The sequence below is a fragment of the Eptatretus burgeri genome, chromosome 4 (genome assembly GCF_056783735.1).
Source record: "Eptatretus burgeri isolate ZD-2024b chromosome 4, Ebu_testis_v1, whole genome shotgun sequence".
Taxonomy (NCBI): Eukaryota; Metazoa; Chordata; class Myxini; order Myxiniformes; family Myxinidae; genus Eptatretus; species Eptatretus burgeri.
In genome coordinates this window covers 117111606-117132095 of record NC_140964.1, presented here as the reverse complement: position 1 = coordinate 117132095, position 20490 = coordinate 117111606, and the positions used below count along the sequence as shown (strand labels likewise).

Genomic DNA, 20490 nt, shown 5'->3' with positions numbered 1-20490 from the left:
GAGGGGGATGAAAGGTGGGAGAAAGGTGAGGGGGGAATTTTTGAGAGAGGTGAGAGGGAGGCTTGGAGGGAGATGGGATGGGATGGTTGCTTTGAGAGTGAGAGTGAGGGGTGAGGGGGGTGAGTTGGCACTGAAGTTGGAAAAAAAGAATGGTTGATGGAAAGTGAGCATCCATGGCAAACTGTGGTTTTTAAAAGTTTTAGGTCAGAGATGCGATTTAACACAATTCTTGATGGATGCAATGAAGGCGAATTCAGAGCATGGAGAGAAGAAGTGCTGTAATAGTTGGATTTTTTAGGCAAGGAATGAAGGAGAGGTCGAAATGAGAGCAGTCTGTTAAAATAGCAGAAGAGTAGTGCATTGTGAAACAGTAAAGAGTACCACATGTGTGAGAGAGGAAGATGAAGCATTATAAGATCGTTTTCGTTGTTAAAAATAATGTATGAGAGAGTTCAACAGATTAGGTCATGGAAGTGTAAAAAAAAATAAAAAAATCGAGGAAGAAGACGAGGAGAAAGTTAAGAGGAAGAAGAAGAAGCAGAATCGGGAGAAGGTGAGCGTGTTGTTGTTGTTGGGTATATATATATATATATATATATATATATATATATATATATATATATATATATATATATATATATATATATATATATATATATTTTTTTTTTTGTTGTTGTTAATATTAATGTATGAGAGACTTCAACAGATTCGGTCATGGAAGTGTAAAAAAAAAAATCGAGGAAGAAGACGAGGAGGAAGTTAAGAGGAAGAAGAAGAAGCAGAATCGGGAGAAGGTGAGCGTGTTGTTGTTGTTGTAGGGTATTTTTTATTTTTTATTTTTTATTTTTTATTTTTTATTTTTTATTTTTTTGAGATAAGAAAGAGATTAGTTGGGAGAATGGGGTATGTTTGGAAAGTGGGGAGGATCAAAATTGAAGGTAATGGGGAGGATAGAAATTGAAGGTCATGGGGAGAAAAAACAAACAAACAAAAAAAAACGATCGAACACCGAGTGGAACCGGTAGGCCTCAAGCCTAGGCCTAGGCCTCAAGCACAGATAAGAAAGTCGACAAAAATACTCACAAAATAGCACGATTTTTGAAACAAAACCGAACTAGCAACACACAGTAACATGTAGGTGAGAAAATTAAACAGTTAAAACGGGACAAATAACAACCGGAAACTTAGCTTTGAGAACGTCAGCGGGGAGCCCCGAAGGAGACCTCTCGCTGCTCCAAAACCGGAACCGGAATTGTTGGTACTTCTTCATCTTCAAGCTGCTTGGCAATGTCTAAAAGAGGTGCATGGTTTCTCACTTTGGCTGCTTTAAGTTTGGTTAGCCATGAGTCATAGCTTTGAGGACTGACTAAATGTTCATCATCTTCTTTGGATGCTGTCATGTGTATGATACGCTGATTTTTAGCAGATGCCTTGGACTGAGGCTTTTCCATTCTGAAGCAAAGGCGTTAGCTTGGCCACTTCTGGTGTAGAACTGTTACCACCACCACCACCACCACCAAAATACCTGAAACAAAATAAAATCAGATTAACATATCTGGTAAAGACGTAAGTACACAAAAATGATTATATTTGTACATGATTTATACATTTATGTTGATGATTTATACATTATACTTATACATTATATTCATACATAAAATCATGAACCTTCAAATCATTTAAGATCGTTTTATCAATGTATTTGTAGCCTGTATGCAAGAAAAACAAAAAGTAACAAATTTTCCTTGATTTGCGGGGTTTTTTTTTAGTTTTGGGGGGGGGGGGGTGGGGTAACAATAATAACAATAACATTTATAATGTACATCTAACTTAAAATATATTTTGTTATTTTAGTTTATGATTAAATTTTCTTCAAATTCACGTATTTAAACATGGTATCCATTAATTATTATATGGGCAAAAATCTTAAGTACCACTTTGTATGAAAACAAAATCATATGTTCTACAATGTATCAGCACTGGACTATCAGTGCCTGTAATTGCAAACATTATGCTAGGCTAGTTTTAACAACTGTTTTGAAAAGCAAATAACATGAGCTACGTGCCTCACAATTTTCAAGATGATATATCCTATAATAAGATAGAACCATTAGTTTTAAATAGAATGTCTTCTTCTGTCTTAGAAAAGTTTCAGAAAAGTATATTTTGGGATGGGGTTACAAAATCGGCTAATCACACACAAAAGGCCACCACCAATGTAATGCTATTACATAGTTTCTGACTGCAGAGATGTATACCCTGCCAAAAATGATGATGAGCATTATTCCTCTTGGATGGTATCGGTGGACAAAAATTACCGGGTCTGGCTCATGGCCTAAATTGAAAGATTTTCTCTTGGTTGTTATGGTTCATTATATGCTCAATTCTTTGATGGATCCATATTTTTTCATAGCATCAGTTGTACCATAAGCAGTCTCATAGCAAGGATTACACTTGTTATTTTGTGATTGCCTCTCTCAACAGTAATAAATGCAGAATTTTTGAATTCGGCCATGGTGCCGGCACACACTGACTTAATCTTGTAAAAGACATCATGGAATATTTACCATCCACCAGCAAATACTTATTATACAGGGAATCCAGCTTAACATCCCTCCCAAGGACCATTTACTCAATGATGTAATGCCCTGTCTGTGAAGTACCAGAGTGACAGTTTGTAGTCATGTCAGAAATCAAACCCAGATGAAACAGCTCAAAGGTGCATGCAAGGATTCTTTTCGAGATGTTTAATGGCTGTTATTTCTTTCCGACGTGTTTTCTTTTAAACCTCTGAAATACCATTCAACACATCCCCACTCTTACCATCAAGGAATCTAACTTAACATCTATATTAATCATAAATAACTTGCATTAGCAATCCATAGAGAATAGATTTATTAACCTCAGTCTCACACAAAGGCTGCTTTTTCGAAAGATATCATGATGTCTTCAATGTCCACGATGTCAATGCAAGTGGACCAATGAGCTTTATCTCTTTGTTCTTACTGGTTGTTCTTAAACACACTCAATTCTCATAAATATTAAAATAAATGTGCAAAATTTATTTCATTTATTTCCATATTTCACTGTCTTCTCACAACACACTTTGTTTGTACATGTTCATACCCAAAGTGGAGAATTATAATGAACTGTTGTCAAACATTTGTTCCACATAATCTGAAATGTGGAGATCCATAGGGATTGTGCCTGGTGTTATTACTCATGTCGAGGCCATTGGCCGAGTACGTGAGTATTGCGATCATCTTGTTTGTTTGTCTGTTTGTCCGAAGAATAGAGAATACCTCATCGAGCATTTGATACAGTCTGGCCCCCCACCTTGATGTCTAAACTCTGTGCTCATGGCATCCAAGGCAACATCCTCTCATGGATCACTGACTTTCTACACTCCCATATTCTATAGGTAGCTCTTAACAGGATCCTCATGTATTCTCAGAGTCAAGGCTGGATCTTTATCAATGATCTTTCTGATTCCCTGGAAAAATCCTGATTTTCTCTTTGCTGATAATTCCACCCTCTACCACATAATTTCTCATCCTCCAGCCTGGCAGACAGTAGACTTACCTCTCTGCAGACCTTAATAGATCAGGAGCTAGTCCAACACTTGGAATATGTCTTTCAACCTTGATAATCCCACACATTCACCCTGACAATCTGAAAGGACTGATAGAAAATCGAGTTATCGACTTCTTCTCACCGCTAAAGGTTTATGACTTCATCCAAAATGGCATATCACCAGTGGGCCAATTTGACATTGTGCCCACGAAATACAATTCCTCCGTGATCCGGGTGTCATAAATGCCAGTTCCCATGGGAATAAGCTGCTCTCCAAAAGAGCTTTGGTACTCGTGGTCTTGTGGTTGAAAGAAGTGACAACCCACTGATGATTGGGCCGCGACAGGTGCTACGAAGTTCCGTGAGTCAAGAGAGGAAATTCATCACTGAAGATAAGGCTGCGAATGCAGTTTAACTCCAGTGAATTGCCGTGCAATTTTGTGAAACTCCAGTGAAACTCAAATCCATGAGTCATTCACACGACAGTGTAAATAGCGAGCCGCCAGGCAAGGAAGTGTCACACTTCCGTTCAAGCCTTCCTCAACGCCAGTCCCCTGTTGGGGAGGTCCACGAGCCCGATAATAATGTGTGGCAAAATTATTTGTTGGAATCCAGATTTTAAAACAGTGCTGACACTACTGCCACCATTGGTTGGACAACTAAATGGAACAAAGTTCATGGTGTAAAAGTACTAACAAATTGGCACAAAGTTCATGATGTAAAAGTACTAACAAATGAAAAGTACACCAGATTCCGTCTAGAAAACCCTCCTATACACTTCCTCAACAAATCACGAGAATAGGTCAGGCCACTCAAGTTTTGAGACTCACCATTAGCCATGATCTTTCTTGGGAAGACTGTATTTCCAAGATAGCCTCCAACATTGGCCTCCGACTGGGCACCCTTCATCGCGTGCAAGGTCATTCCTTGGCCAATCTGAACTTTTGACAACCTACATGGTCTTTCTTTGCAGCTTGATGGAGTACTGCTCTCCCCTTTGGGTTGCCACTGCTAAAAGGTTAATGTAAGGTTCATGATGTAAAAGTACAGGGGTGTTTGGATGGGTATCGATCCAGTGTGACATCCGGTGTTCATACATCTTTATATAATCATATTAATGAGGTCGGGCATGATTTAAATCATTGGTCAATCCAAATTATAGACTCAGTTCATGTCAATGATTTTGATAATGAAGAGAATTGAAGGATTGAGCAAGGACACAAAGGTGATTTTATCCTCTGGGCCAAAATGAGAGGGTACAAGATACGGGGTCTGTTTCTCAGGGTAGTGTTAGTGGTGATGACTACTTTTATAATCCAATTCGAAGGAGACCTTGGTGTCATGGATGTCATAACAGTGGTTTTGCTCCAAAAGTTAGGATTTCAGATATAATTGATTGATTTAAATGTTTTTATGATGGAAAGCTTTTTCATGACATATGTTCTTTTGAGATCATGTTCTAAGCATTTTACCTCCAACACCGAATGTGGACGAGGTGATGTTTGCACCCTTCTCTGTCTGTTTGTTACTTGAAAAATCGAAAAATATTCAAGTATATTGGTTAGTCGATTTTGTTATTCTGTTGGGTCGCCGAAATAGGTGACCCTTATTGTCAGTAATTCTGTCTGTTTGTTTGGTTGTTTGTTTGGATGTGTTATTCGTTTGTCATCAGCATAATTGGTAGTAAACGTGTGGCAGATTTTGACCATACTTGGGTGGTAGGTACATATTATGACCTAGTGCTTTGGAAATTGTGATGGTTGCTAGGGATGCTTTGGTTCCCTAGCAACAACTGAAAAACCTTCAAAATCGGTACCGTTCACGCGAAATCAATTCCGAAAGCCATTATCCCACATGGGGTTATGAAATTTGACAGAATTTAGCTACAGATGATGCTCTATCAAATATATTCCGGTTTTTGTGATATATGGAATACTTTACCCACAGTGCCCCCTAAAATTAGGGCATGTGCGAAAATTGGCGAAAATTTAAGGCCCCCTAGCGACCAGGTGAGTGCATCAATACGATTGAAACTTTGCAGGTTCATGGTACTCAATGAGTACTACAACTTTGCCTCAGGACATATTGACCGATTTCGCTTCGGTCAGGGATCAAAGATCAAAGGTCAATTAGTGCAAAAATCGATAATATGTGAGAGCTGGAGGTGCCTTCGCACCAAATGCTACTCCTCCTAGGGTTAAGGTCGGACGGTCATGAAAATTCACACTAATCGTCTGGAATACATTGTGCACAAACAATCAAGCCGGATTTTCGATTTAGATCTTTGTTCACCCACAGCACCCCCTCGAACTTTAGGGATTTCCGATTTCAAACCGCATTGTCGGTACTTTTCATTCAAATGGATACCGAGTAATTATCAGTCGATGGAACTGGATGAGATTTGATATGCATTATCCTAAGGTGATTTCCTATCCGCTATATGACATCCATTTTGCTCTCTATCTTATAGTTTCCATGCTCGGCGACCCATCGCCGCCTACCGGCTTGTCTGTCTGTTTGTCTGTCTGTTTATCACCGACAGGTCACAATTTTAAACTAATCCTCACGAAACTTCACCATATGGTAGAGTTTATCATAAGGAAGAAGACTATTGTTTTTGAGGTAAACATAGACCAAAAGGTCAACATAGGCCAAAGGTCAACAACAGGTGAGATTTCTAAAAACCTCAATTTTCATCCCATTGACATGAAATTTGAAGAGGATTTATATTTCAGGTCACTGAATTCAACTCGCCAATTATTTTCGAGGTCAACATGGACCAAAAGAACTACATAGGCCGAATTTCTAACATTGTCAATTTTCATCAGATTCACTTGAAATTTGAAGAGGAGTCGTATATTTGGTCATTAAATTCAACGATCAATTATTTTTGAGGTCAAATTTGTTTTATGGATTTTGCAAATATCATGCTCTGCATGGGGGTAGAGTTTGTCATAAAGGAATAATCCTATTGTTTTTGAGGTCAAAAGGTCAACATAGGCCAAAGGTCAACAAATTAGGTGAGATTTATAAAATCCTCAATTTTCATCCGATTGACTTGAAATTTGAAGAGGAGATATATATTTCAGGTCACTCAATTCAAGTAGCCAATTATTTTTGAGGTCAACATAGACCAAAAGGTCAACATCGGCCAAAGGTCAACAACTTTGGTGAGATTTCTAAATTCCTCAATTTTCCTCTGACTTGAAATTTTAAGAGGATTTAAATTTCATGTCAATGAATTCAACCAGCCAATTATTTTTGAGGACAACATCAACCAAAAGGTCAACATAGACCAAGGGTGAACAACTAAGGTGGTAGTTATAACATCCTCAATTTTCTTCTGCTTGACTTGAAATTTGAAGGGGACATATATTCCAGGACAATGAATTCAAAGGGCCAATTATTTTTGAGATCAACATGGACCAAAAGGCCAACTTAGGGCCAAGGTCAACAACATCAATGTGTGTCATTCTTCAGAGGGACAGGACTTCTCTGAGTGTCCTTTTGCTGCCATTCACTGGTGCACATTAAAGATCCAATGGTGTCTTTCTCAAAAAGTAAGTGAGTTTTTGCCGGTACCCTGAGCAGATTAAAAATTCCTGCCACCCTCTATCGAACATGAGATCTAACCAACTGGTTCATGAAAGAGTTTGGGCAAAAGCTTTTCTCGGTTGACTCCACAATAAGGTGGGAAAAATAGGACTGCCTGTCCTGAAGCTCACCTGATCAGGAGCAACAGTCACTCAAACCATCCGCAGACCCCTTAGACCCTGAAATTTTAATGCAGTGAACAAACTTTGGTACATCATGGGTGATAAAGGTTGGAGTCAAGTTTTATTGAAATTTGGTGTGTAGTTCGGAGAAGCGAGCAAATACCTATTTTACGGTGTCAAAAACCCTACTGTAGACTCCCTTAATGAGTGCAGATTTTGATGCTCTCGGTAAACTTTGGTACATCATGGGTCAAGAATGTTGTGGTCAAGTTTCATCAAAATTGTGTGCGGAGTTTAGGAAAAGAGAGCAAATACCTATTTTAGGGGTCAAACCCCAACCCCACTCCATAGACCCCCTCAATAAGCGCAGATTTTGGTGTAGTCGCTACACTTTGGTACATTATGGGTGATGAAGCTGTGATCAAGTTTCAAGAAAATCGTGTGTTGTTTTGGAGAAGAGCAAATACCATTTTTTTTGGGGGGGGGTCAAAAAAACCCCTATACCCCCTCAATGAGCACAGATTTTGATGTGGTCAATAAACCTTCGTAAAGCATCAGATATGAAGTTGGTGGCCAAGTTTCATCAAAATCGTGTGTTTAGTTCAAGTGATAATGACTGAAGTGTTTATGGACTGACTGACTGACTCACTCACTCACTCACCTCACTCACCTACGGACACTGCTCAATCGCATTAGCTCACTTGACTAAAATCCAGGTGAGCTAACAATTGGGGCTATTAAAGAAGAGTTGTCACAGTATTATTAAGCCTCTCCTTATACCCATATCATAGGGGGAGGGCTTATTGCTGTTGTCGGGTTCATTTCCACAATTAGTGCCCCCAATTTTGAATGGTACCACAGAGTTTCTTAGCCCCTTGGAGTGCTAAGCCACCGTTTAGAATTTTTTTCTTCCTGCACTCCCTACCCTCCAAACTTCTGAACAAACTGTATCAATTTAGGAGCTGTATCTCAGAGCAGGCAGGGACTTTCGGAATGATATTTTGCATCAATAATGTGAACAGAAAGTATGTGGGGTTGACTTTTTTGATATTGACTTAATTTTATGGTCATGACCTAATTATAGCCATTTTAACATTTTTCACCATCACTCAACTAAGGTTTGTCCGATCAGAATGAAATTGCCCTCTCTAGATAGCCTAGAGGAAGGTGTATTTACGCTTTATTTACATCATACCTGTCCAGGTTAAAGATCAAAGACTTACACCCCTAAGAGTATTAAATCACCATTTAGTTTTTTTTTTTTCTGCAAATGCCCGAGGGCTTTCGGAATTAAATTTTGCCTCAATAATGGTAATATAATGCATGTGGGGTTGACATATTTTTGACCTTGACATAATTTTCTGGTCATGACCCAATTATAGACGTTTTAACATTTTTCACCAAAATTCAACTACAGTTTGTCCGATCTGAATGAAATTACGCTCTCTAGATATCACAGAACAAGGCGCATTGAATCATCATTTACATCATACCCCCTCTGGGTTAAAGGTCAAAGTCTGACACGCCTAGGAGTACTAAACCACCATTTAGGTTTTTCTCCCTTTTTCTGCCAATGTCCGAGCTGTATCTTGGACTTTTGAATGGACCTGCTGGAACTTTGGGAATTACATTTTCATCAGTAATGGGAATAAACAGTATTCGGGAGGTTGGGGTGCTTATTTATTTATGCTTAATTTACACCATACCTCTCCAGGTTAAAGGTCAAGGTCAAACCGCAGTCTGGAAAAAAAAATGCATTTTTTGTGACGTTCAATTTTGCCAATGCAAAATCTCAAAGACTGCTGGGCCTTCCAAGATGTTCTTGTATCATAATAGAGGACATTCAATGAAGTTGTGCACCTGATATTTGATTTGTGTTGTTGACCTACTTTTTTCTGATTGTGACCTAATTAACAATAACATCATTTTGAACATAACTTGAATAATTTTCCTCCGATTTTTATGATGTTGAGTTTTATGGATAGAATGTCGATATGGACACATTTTCTTAATTTACACTCCATCCCTAAATGTTACAGTTCAAGGTCATATGGTGCCCCCCCCCCAAAATGACTATCATTGGATCACGGGCCAAGGATATGTCATGGATAATTCCCAAGGGGAAGCCTCCCTCCCTCGGGAAGGCTTACCCTTGGCGATCACTTTGTGATCACAGATATATAGTTATTATTGTTATTATATATCATCATTATCATCATCGTGATTATAATTATCATACCTTGGCAACCACTTCACCAGCACATCATCTGGCAAGGTGATTATTCAATAATATTTAAAGTAATGATAATGCAAGTCTTGTGAAAAGATTACACGATTTAGTATTATTTTTTAGTAATAAAACGGATGACGTGTCAAGAGATATGATAGTTATTTTTGCTGGAGTATCATGTCAGTCAGGGCAAACAGCCAAAGTAATAAACATTGATGGTTGGTGCATTCTCTCTGGCTGAAAGCAAAATGAGTTATATCGGCTATGCCATCAGCGAGAGATGCCCTCTGGTGCAGACGTTCAGGATACTGAATAACTGGGACAGAGGACGTTATGGGATATGAGATTGTGGTGGGGGATGAAGGGTGAGGGAGGGGGGAGTGGAGGTGCACCTTGCTCTCAATATTATTTATTTTCCAAAATTCAAACAAAAGCATTGGCTGAAGTTTCTGCCAGCTCATCCAAAGTCCTGTACAAATATTTCCCTAAAAAGCCAATGTGCCCCAGAAATCTAACCATTAAAATCTCTTTTAGCACTGTTGCAAAGAAAACAAACTTTCCAAAAAAATTGAGTTTAATGTTCAAATATGTTGGTCAGAGTATGTCTTGCGGTTTCCATGGCATTCACTCAGTTCAATTCCCATATGGTACACATTGCATGTCCTGTTGATAGGAGACAGGCCTAACTACAAGTGCATCTTCAATGCCAGGAAATGGCACTTGCCAAAATCTCACACGATCCTCAACTCCCTGGGGGAAAACTATAATGATTGCATGGGGGAAAGCGTCTGGTATGGCACCCTGATGGGGCAAGGCATGATGAAATGGTGTCATAGTGAGGTCATACTGAGGTCAGATGTTCAAAATGGCTAAAAGTGAATTAGGCTGCAGAAGGAATCTTTGTAACAATGACTAATACTCCATTACTGATCGAGGATAGATCAGGGGAGGTGCACACACTTTGAAGTCGTCTCGTCGAGGTTTGATTCCTTATGCTGTGATAAACTGTTGCCCTGGTGTTTCACAGGTAGGGTGTTACACCAATGAGCATGACAGAAATCAGACTAGATGTTAAACTTGGTGACCCGTTTGCTGGAATTGATTGCTGGTGGGCATTTAAGATCCCATCCTATCTTTAGCAAAGAGTAGGTGAGTTGTTACCAGTAGGTGACCTCGAGCAAATTCCAAATTCCTGCCTTAATGTGAGGAAGCACAGTTGTGCCTCATATAGTTGCAATGAAGCAACAGTGGGACGAAATAGCAATCAAATCCTCATATAACACCTATTCCATAATAAGAACAATAATCGTATTCCACCCACGTAAACATCCATCAAACAATAATAAGAAGCCATTTTGAGTGCATTTTCAGTCTCAAATGACAACGATGTGATTGGACAAAATCCAAAACAAGGGGAAACAATCATTGCTAAAGTTTATAAATTGCAGTTGAAATAATGCACAAAGATTAAACCAAGATACTTTCAAAATAAGTGACAGTTTGCACTCGGAAGCAATTAGCTATTCAACACAAACAATGGCTTTCCTCAAAGAGACAGATTTGTAATGTGAGAGACTGATTGATTGATCTAGGTTGATTGAAAAATTGCATCATAGTTCTGTGTGTTTCTCCAGCGAGTTTGAAAAGAACTCTACATCCTTCACAAGCTGTCACCTTCCTTTGACAGTCAAAAATCGATAACTAATTTACTGCAGCAGTGACCTGCTTTCTAATCATACTTTCCCTTGTGACATGTCATCCTGATTTTTACTTTTCCAAGTGATGATCCATGAAATGGTGAATACATTTTCTCGAGCATTATCTCCCTTTGTCTTTTCTCCAAGATGCAAGCAATCGCTTGTGATGCAATTTTCAGGAACCTATATTGTTGTTTTTCTTTGCAATTTTTTTTTTTAAGTATTGATTATTTATTAGAAGAGCTCGCATGAATTCCTGGAGTGGATGTACACCCGCCTCGAAGCTGTCTTGCCTTTGTTTGAATCTCGTGCCACCTATGAAACGGTCACATTCCTGGTGTTTCATGAGGGGTGTGCAGTCCCTCGAATGGACGTTAAACCGGCGTCCCATCTGCCGGAATTAGTTGATTGATGTTAACAATCCCACGGTGTCCTTCGGCGAACTTAGGCGAAAATTAGGCCAAATGTCCTTCGGTGAAGAGTAGACGAACTATCACCGGCACACTGGACAAATTACAAATTCCTGCTCTGTATTCCCATGTCAGAGTGGCCACCTGTCCAGGATTAGAACCATACTGATAGAAACTGCTTAAACAGAACCAACGCTCTGTATATAGTATTGTATGCAACATCAATTAATTGATAGATCTAAAAGTATTGATTAATGAAAATATTTTCACCTCTCTTTTAATCGATGATTCGTGTGAGCAAGTAAACCATAAGGCGAAAATAGTATGGGGAAAACATTAGTTTATCCTATTTTTTTCTCGGTTTGTCCCATTATCAGCCAATGATATATTATCTAATACACAAGGGGAAGGGTGGGTTATTGGTCCAGCATAGTGGAGCATTGCATGGTGGGAAAGAGGCAGGTGGTGATGGTTGTATCACAAAGAGCTATCTTTTATTTATTGGGGGGGGGGAGGATGCAATCTTTGGCTGAGCGTTCAGGAGTATTGAGGGGAGATTGGAAGGGGAGGAGGGTGGTGGAAGGAGGAAGAGGAGATTGGAACCATACTCTGTGCAGAGCGTTGGTGCTGCTTAAGCAGTGGTGGAAGGTCAGATGAAAAATTGCTGGAAAATGCATGACACAATTTATGGATGACCCCTTACATTGTCAACTGGATGAACCATGATAGATTACTGTTGCTGTGTCTTCTTGCATGCATTCTCTGGGTCCTGTACTATATCGTTTCAAGTTTGTGTTTCTCTCGGCCTTGGTTAGGCCATGTGCTTCTGAATTTCAGACCTAACAAGTTATCTCCTTTCTTCTCGACTTTGTTCTCCTCGTCTTATGCTTATCTTTCATCATCCTTCTCTCTGTAACAGCTCAAAACCTCCAGTAAAAAAAACATTATACCCCGCATAGCTCGTTCCACTCTCATTCTTCCCCCTTATTCCTTCCTTCCTTCCTTCCTTCCTATATAATCCCTTCTAATTTAACAAATCAAAAATTCTTTCAAAAGGCAACTTAAAATGTTTCATCTCCCTTTACTATCTAATCCTTCCCAAATGCCTCTCTTCCATACAACTTCTTGTTCTTCTTCTACTTCCGTAACCTCTGTTTCCTGATTGGATCACTCACAAACCCATGCCCATCTCTCGATGGATTTGTCGAGTGCTGCCTTCATCGTTTTCCCCTCACCCCTTGTGATCTTTCTTCGTTTTGCTGAATTTTGGTTTCAGAAAAGAAACCTGGATTGCATCGAGTATGAGCTCATGACAGTTAACCCCTATCTGTCTGCAAATTCACATCTCCCCACTCCATTGCCCCACAACCACCCACATCCTACAACTCTGTCCAAGTCCTGCCTTTCCTTAAACTCCGACAATGCCCCTCAAATACCTCTAGCTCCACATTTCTGTCTTCACTCAGAAGTTTTTGTTTGTGTGACCGATATTCAGAGATGTCTCAGTAGATTATGTGAATGCATGCATGCATGGGTGCACCAGGGCAAGGTTAAGGAGAGTCATGTGACCTGCCCATGTTCCGATGCTGTGCTGTGCTGTGCTGTGTTGTGCCGTGTCTGGATTAAACATATTGTTCCTACTTCAGAGTCTTCGTCCCTGTTTACTGATTATATTACATTGGCAACGAGGACATCTTCATGCATCGGCATATTGCAAAAATATGCAGTGGGTGATGATTGGGAAAACTATACGGATCGTCTCTGGCAGTACTTTGTGGCAAACAAAATGGACACTGTTGAGGACGCTGAAAGGTGGTGAGCTGTATTATTGACCGTATGCGACACTCCGACATACAGCCTCCTCAAAGATCATCTTGCCCCAGCCAAACCTTCTGACAAGTCATATGAAGAGCTCGTCAATCTCGTGAAAAGACATTATAGCCCTAAACCAGGTATGATTGTCTCGAGATATAGATTTTATACCCACCATCGTCAAGATGGTCAGTCAGCATCTGAGTTTGTGGCTGATTTACACCAACTTGCCAAACATTGTGAGTTCACAGATAAACTCGAAGAGATGTTACGTGATTTCTTCATAATGGGGATCAATGACGACTCAATTCTGAAGAAATTCCTTTCTGAACCCGACCCAAAATTTGGCTAACGTTATGGAAATCGCTACTGCGTGTATGCAAACTGCCGAGAGCCTGCATGTGATCTCTAACAAGTCAAAAGTTATCCAGCAGGACCCATCACTTAACAAGGTAACATTTGGCCACAATAAGAAGTGTGTTACCAAGCCACCAAATTCACCTCCACCTCCTGACATTTCTGAATCTACCAGGAAGGTTGGGGTAACTTATTGGCATTGTGGTGGTAATCATCAAGCTTTCCAATGTCGGTACAGGAATTATACCTGTAACAACTGTGGTATGCAGGGACACTTGAAGTGTCGTTGTCCTTGATCCAAGTTGAAGAACTTGTCTCCTGCTGATCACATTGCAGTGAACCCTGATGCAGCGGACGATAGGTCACAGAGCACAGCCGACAGCCGAGAGTCAAGTGAGGAACTTTATGAGGTTTTCTCTGTTGGAACAAAGCGCTCCTATGCTCCAATTATAGTTGATGTAACAATCGATAAGATCCCGGTGAAGATAGAACTTGATACCGACACCTCAAAATCAATTATAAGCAAGAGAAAGTTCACCTCCATCTTCCCTCCGAGAAAGGCTCCTGCATTCTGGCCTGTGCACTGACTTGAGAACATACACCAAGGACGTGGTTCCTGTAGTTGGCTCAGCTAACATAACTGGAGGATACAGAAACAGCACCCATGTCCAACAACTACTGATAGTGCATGGAGGAGGACCAACCCTCTTAGGCCGAGATTAGTTACGAATAATCAAAGTTCTTTGGAGTGATGGAAACAGTGTCTCCAACTCTGATACTGGATACCATACCATGCTCAACAAGTTCCCTGGCCGGTTGAGCGATGGTGTTGGCACCTTTGCAGGGCCCAAAGTGAGGATTCATGTTTCTGCAGATGCTCAGCCATTGCTCCATAAGGCGAGACCTGTGCCCTCCATGATGTGATCAATGATCGAATAAGAGCTTGACCGCCTGCAGAGTAAGGGCATGGTCTCACCAGTCGAGTACTCTGACTGGGCGTTACCTATCATTCCAATACTCAAAGCAGATGGAATGGTGCGCATTAGTGGGGACTCCAAAACGACGATCGACCGCTATTCAAAGCTGGATGGCTACGAATTGCCAAAAGCAGAGGATCTGTTCACCACTCTCATGGGTGGCGAGACATTCACGAAGCTTGACTTGACCAATGCCTATGCTCAAATGGAACTGGATGATGATTCCAAGCACTATACATGCATAAACACTCATCGAGGACTCCACATGTCCAACTGATGCCCATTTGGCATATGCTCTGCTGCAACAATCTTCCAATGCAAGATGGAGACATTATTGAAAAGTATACCAAAGACAGTCGTATTCCAGGACGACATACTAATGACTGGAAAGTCACAACATGAACACCTCGAGAACCTAAACTAAGTCCTCAATCGACTGTCACAAGCTGGGTTATGCCTCAGGCATGAGAAGTGTACCATTACAGCCCGTAAAGTTGAATACCTGGGTCATCAAATCTCCTGTCAAGGCATTTTGCCCTCTCCGAGCAAAGTTGAAGCAATTGCGAATTCACAAATGCCACAAAGCATTTCAGAACTTCGTGCATTCCTGGGTATGTTGACCTACTTTGGTAATTTCCTGCTTCAACGAAACACAACCGTCGAGCCTCTACATCTTCCCCTCAGGAAAGGCGTTGTCTGGAAATGGAAAGCTGCCCAAACAAGAGCGTCCAAAGCTGATAAAACCATGCTGTCCTCCTCGCCATTACTTGTCCATTACGACCCGTCCAAGGAACTTGTTCTCAGTTGTGATAGCTCTTCATATGGCATCGGGTGTGCGTTGTTGCAAACAAATGGAACCAGTAATCTCCAGCCTATTGCTTATGCATCACGAGTCCTATCTGATACTGAATGTCGCTATGTTTAAGTAGAATGAGAGAGAGGCATTAGCGTGTGTCTGGGGAACCTTAAAGATGCACCAATATGTCTTTGGAAGACATATTACCATTGAGACTGATCAGAAACCCTTGTTAGGTCTCCTGGGAGAAACTAGAGCCATTCTGCCCACATCATCAGGTCATGTACAATGTTGGGCATTGACCCTTGTCGATTATGTCTATTCATTGGTTTACCGCCCGGGTAAGGAAATGTACTGTGCTGACGCACTCAGTCACTTGCCACTTCCCACAACCATCCCAGAACATCCAGAATCTGGCGATATCATTCATCTCATAGCTGACGTCATTCACGATGAGGCGCCCATAACTACTAAGCAGATTGCTTGTGCTCCCAATAGCAATCCAGATTTGTCACAAATTAAACGCTGTGTTATGTCAGGTGATTGGGCATACACTACTTGAAGATGCAAAACTGTACCTCATCTAGAAGGATGAGTTTGCGATTGATGCAGACTTCTTGCTTTTGGGTAGGCGAGTGATAATTCCACCGAATCTTCACGGGAAAATTATCAGTGAACTCCACAATGCTAATCCAAGCACAGTCACCATGAAGTCTATTGCCCGAGCCCATGTTTGGTGGCCTGGTTTGGATAGTAACATTGAGTCCAGTGCACGCCATTGTTACACTTCTCAAGCCCATGCCAAGTCACCACCACAGTCTCCATTGGCCATGTGGTCGTGGCCATCAAAACCATGGTCCAGACTACACGTCGACCAAACTGGTCCATTTCAAGGGAAGCTTTTCCTTATCGTAGTTGATTCCCACACCAAATGGATTGAAACTCTCGTCGTGCCATCCTCATCCTCTGCTGTAACAATTGAAGCTCTACGTACCATGACCATGCAACATGGTATTTCAAACTCCATTGTATCAGATAATGGATCGTCATTTACGAGTTCAGAGTTTCAGAGCTTTTGTAAAATGAACGGCATTAAGCACTACACATCTGCTCCCTTCAAACCTGCCAGTAATGGCCAAGACAAACGTGCTGTTCAGATCATCAAGAATGGTCGAGGCCGCATAAAGGAAGGCTCCATTCAATCTTGTCCAGCTCGTGTGTTGCTCAACTACCGCACCAGACCACATAAAACCACCGGTCACTCACCTGCCAAGCTTCTGATGGGTCGTGAATTAACAGTACGGTTATCATTAATGCACCCGGATGTAACGGTCGAGGTTGAGAATAACAAGTATCAACAGAAACATAATCACGACCAAATGTCTGTATACCACAACTTCCAGATCAATGATCCTGTATAACTGTTGAACTTTGGATGTGGAACCAAGTGGTTATCTGGCATCATTATCGAAAACATTGATGAAATGGAAAAACTCGACTCAAATTAAAAAAATAAGCATCATGCAATGCACTTGCATACATAACTTCCTGGAGGCAGATGGCACAGCCACAGGAGCACATGATATTCCTGGTCTCAGCATGTCATCTGTACAGCCTCAAAGTTTAAGGTTTATTTCCTTACTTTTGTACCAGGAAGAAATGCACACAAGTTATAGATGTCACATTCACAATTTATGCTTGGTGTTGGCTTTATGGTTAGGTTGGTGGGCTTGGGATCCTAGGATCCAAAATTAAAATCCTATTCGGATGTTGAATTAAAACCAGGTGGGGTTTACTCTGCCTGTTATCCTTCTGAGGTCGGCAAAATGCATGCCAGCTTGCTGGTATCCTGTGTTGGAATGGTGACCAGTCCAGGATTGTGCCCAATAGCCAAGGAGACTGGGCAGCACCAACGCTCTGCACAGAGTATGGTCCCAATTGATGGATGGATAGATTCACAATTTAGATGAAATTCATCAATTTCACCTTTATGACATCTTTTTTATGTCACATGCATTCATTCATTATCTCAGGACTTCATCTCTGATGTTTAGCATCTTACCCATGGTATCAGAAGCCTGCGTTGAGTCAATAACAAGGAGGCATCTTGCTTTATCTGTCTGAAGGGCCATTCCTACTTGTGATAACCTGGAGATGCTTCACAAGACAGGCAACACAATATCTGCATCTGTCGTGCAGAAAAGCAAGAACACAGCACCAATTTCACCTGGGATCAAATGTTTCAGTCCATTCTTCACATCTTTAATACTGGTGATATGACTAAAATTGTCTCAATAACCTTTTCCTCAGTCCCTTCAATCATCAATGATGGAATCACATTGGACACAGCTTGAGATTATGCATAATGCTTCAATCGTATATTTTCTGGAAAGGCTCGGGTTCCCAATCCCTGCCGTCATATTCGATGCCCCCCCCACCTCCCCCATGTGTAACTCACTAGAGCAACCGAGATTCTCATCTGAAGCGATGGAAAAGTAACTGCACAACATTAACTCATCACCACCAACTAGTGCTAACGGTATTTGCAAAACGCTCCTTCTAAACAAAGAGTTCCTCACAACAGTGTCCTGAGGCTTATTCTGTTCCTAGTTTACTTTAATATACATTTTGGATTCTTTACAAAACCCTGCATATCAGTTTACAGAGGACTCCACTATTGGAGGGATTGTCATTCATCCCAATGTCAGGCAGGCTGCAACAGCATCATTGTCCACTGATTTGGAGAGAATGTTAAAATGATCAATCACCTGGAAGATGTCACTCAATGCTTCCATGTCTCTCATACTGACTGTCTCCACATAAAGACAATGTGGTTGACCATCCAGCTTACTTCTACATTCAACCTCTGGCACAAGCTCCTTGGACTAACAATCTGCCATAACATTTTCCTGGGCTAATCACATATCCCACCTCGCCTTTAGAACAGGGAGGTGCCTCAGATTCCTCCACACATTCCTCAGCTGTTCTCAGCCCCTAATAGTGTATAAAGATTTAATTTGCAGGGATATGGTATAGAAATGCTTGAAATGGGCAGGTGCTGCCAGATCTCATGTTGTGTCCCGAGAAAAAGTGAGTCCAAGACCCTGAGGATAATTGGGATGACTCAACAGAAGGTTGAGATATAAGTTCTGCTGCTCTCCCACCATATACAGGTTGGTGGTCTAACAGTTTCCTATCACCTCATTTGTGGGCTTGCCTCCTTCATTCGCACCTATTCGTTCCTCATGAGCATAATCATGTTGCATCAACTCTGCTCGCAAACCAAAAACGTTTTACTCTCCAAAAATCATAGCAACTTCTCACCTCCACTCTTTTGCCCTCTCATCAACTCAATTGCAGAATCCACAATAATTGTGAGGCATCAACAACTAATGCTATCGCCTATTCATATTCCTGATATTTTCTATTCTTGCTGATTCTTCTTTCCTGTCCACCCAAACTTTTCCACATTTACCCGGTTTGTTGGCTTTTCTTGTTTGTTTACATGATCCTTGTCTACTCAGCCATATCAGTTGGCCTGTCTAATCTCTACTTTCACTGCCTCGGTGTTCTTTCCTAACTTATTTCTCTATCCTCCCTTTTAGGGAAACTATCTTCACTCCATCTCTGTGCCAACATCATCACTCTCTCATTCAGCCTTTCCATGAGTTTCAAACTTTGGGAAAAGTAATTCTGCTTGTTATGCATTCCTTTATCATGGTCAATTAAAAGCTAGATGTTGTAAGCATCAGTAAATGCCTGTAAATGAACGATTAAAATGGACGGTCAAATGTTATAACTTTCGTTTAGCACGGATCGGTAAATTGTAATATAAACTGCAGATGTAATGAGATAATTAAACCTGGTGTTGGCTTCGTGGTTAGGGTGGCGGCTTGGGATCCTAGGGTCCTGAATTCAATCCCCGTTGGCCGCTGAATTAAAAAACACCAGGAGGTTGACTCAGCCTGTCATCCTTCCGAGGTTGGCAAAATGAGCACCAGTGTACTGGTAAGGGGGACACTGCATCAGCGGCATAGCTGCGTCCCAACCAATGATGCAACCAGCAGCCACAGGCTGCACTCGATAGAGAGAGAGTGAGATAATTTTGACTGTAGATGGCAGTATTGTACTGTAAACTGCCTGGTGAGACTCGTGAAGATGTTGGCACGTTCTCAGACGAAACTTCCAGTATAGGCTAGAATCACATTTGCTGGAATCCACAGGATTGTTCTGTGATACTATATAAACCCACGAGAGGGAGGTGTCGAGAGAAGGGGTGACATGTGACAAGAAGTGCGTTTCCATTGTCCCATGCAGATTTAACTCTGAGTGAACGAGGTGTTAATGTCCAGAGTGGTTGTTGATGCATGGAGCCGATTATAATCAGGTTTATTAAAACTCATTGAGATTGTGTATTAGGAAATAATTCCTTTGAGCTATTAAATCATATTGAGGGGGGCAGCGAGCGAGAGAAGACACTGTGATGGGAATCGAATGTTCGACAGCCCAGAAGGACGAGGTGAATACGTGCGAGTTGTGCCGGCAGGACTGGGACACTGGGCGGCAGAAGTAACTCAATGCAGGAATTGGAGTTAGACATTGAATGTAATGGTGAACTTTCTCATTTGACTTTGTATCTGTTTACTGTTGATGTGATCACTGCAACATCACTCAGAAGTCACAGACATCAACTGACAAAGATCCAATTTATTGGTAGCTGACCTGTACGCTCATTCATAACCTTGGATTGCAGTCATTAGAGGACGAGCTTGGTTCGGCACCACGAACAACATACGTACACTAAAGGGAAGGAAACCCTCGAGGTGGGTGTATCACCCGCACCCCCGACATTTCGCTGACCCATGACAGGATCTGTCAGTGGTAAAAAGTTTTCCGGTGTCACAGAAACAGTAGACGAGGAA

At 41.1% G+C, this 20490-nt stretch overlaps 1 long non-coding RNA gene across 1 annotated transcript in view; it reads right to left on the bottom strand.

Annotated features, from left to right (window-relative positions):
• Nucleotides 1-680: 680 nt before the first annotated feature.
• LOC147028949 (uncharacterized) overlaps nt 681-20490 on the bottom strand; it is a 36308-nt gene continuing 16498 nt past the window's right edge. Inside the window, exons 3-4 of the long non-coding RNA XR_015057780.1 lie at nt 17631-17756; nt 681-1525 (exon numbers count right to left, since the gene is read on the bottom strand). This is a non-coding gene — a long non-coding RNA (uncharacterized LOC147028949). The remainder of the gene's footprint in view (nt 1526-17630; nt 17757-20490) is intronic.